General features: G+C 37.6%; 1 non-coding gene across 1 annotated transcript; it reads left to right on the top strand.

The window, feature by feature from the left end:
- Positions 1-274: 274 nt before the first annotated feature.
- LOC116890365 lies at positions 275-386 on the top strand. Its single transcript, XR_004386583.1, has one exon. It is a non-coding gene; the product is annotated as a U6 spliceosomal RNA (small nuclear RNA).
- Positions 387-964: the final 578 nt, after the last annotated feature.

Below are 964 nucleotides of genomic sequence, written 5' to 3'. Positions count from 1 at the left end.
TTAAAGAAAAATATAATTCATAAGTGAAAGAACCAAACACCAGAAAAAAAAAACACAAATATCCTAAGATAGCAGTAATACCTGAAGGTCATCACTCTCAAATGACTCTTTCACAGGGGTCACATGACAAATATTCTGCATATCATATGTTTACATTATGATTCATAACAGTAGCAGAATTACAGTTATGAAGAAGTAACAAAAATAATCTTATGGTTCGGGTTACCACAACATGAAGAAATATAATAAAACGTTACAACATTAGAAAGCTTTAGTACTCTGATGGCTTTGGCAGTACATATACTAATATTGGAATAATATAGGGAACATTAGCATTGTCCCTGTGCAAGGATGAAAGGCAAACTCATGAATCACCCCTTATTTTTTCTTGGAACATTGCCCCACCAATACCTTACCAGTCTGGTCCACCTAAGGCCCAGGAGGCAGAGTCTGGTACCCTGACCTCCATTATCTGACCCACAACTCCCCCTGCCTTCCCAAGAAGTCCTACTGCCATCAGGATAATCCGGCCAACACTTGGGGAAAACAGATGCATAAAAGACAGTGTGACAACACAATCAACAAGAGTCAGGGCAATATGGCAATACCAGAGACCTGCAACCCTGCTAAAGCAAGACCTGGATATCCTAACAAAACTGAAGCACAAGAAGATGACCACAAATTCAATCGTATAATATGATAGAGATCTTTAAAGAGAAAATAAATAAATCCCTTAAGAAAGAACAGGAAAATACAGACAAATAGGTATAGTCATTAAAACAGGAAGCAAATTAATATGAAGAAATACAGGAAAATAAAATCAAACAGGCAAAGGATATGAATAAAACAGTCTGAGGCCTGAAAATAGAAATAAAGGCAAAATATAAACACACACACACACACACACACACACACACACACACACACACACACACTGGGGCAAACTTGGAGGTGGAAAACCTAG

This window comes from Rattus rattus, chromosome 1 (assembly GCF_011064425.1).
Source record: "Rattus rattus isolate New Zealand chromosome 1, Rrattus_CSIRO_v1, whole genome shotgun sequence".
Lineage (NCBI taxonomy): Eukaryota > Metazoa > Chordata > Mammalia > Rodentia > Muridae > Rattus > Rattus rattus.
Note: the sequence above shows the minus strand (reverse complement) of the source record. Positions and strands in the feature narration are given on the sequence as shown.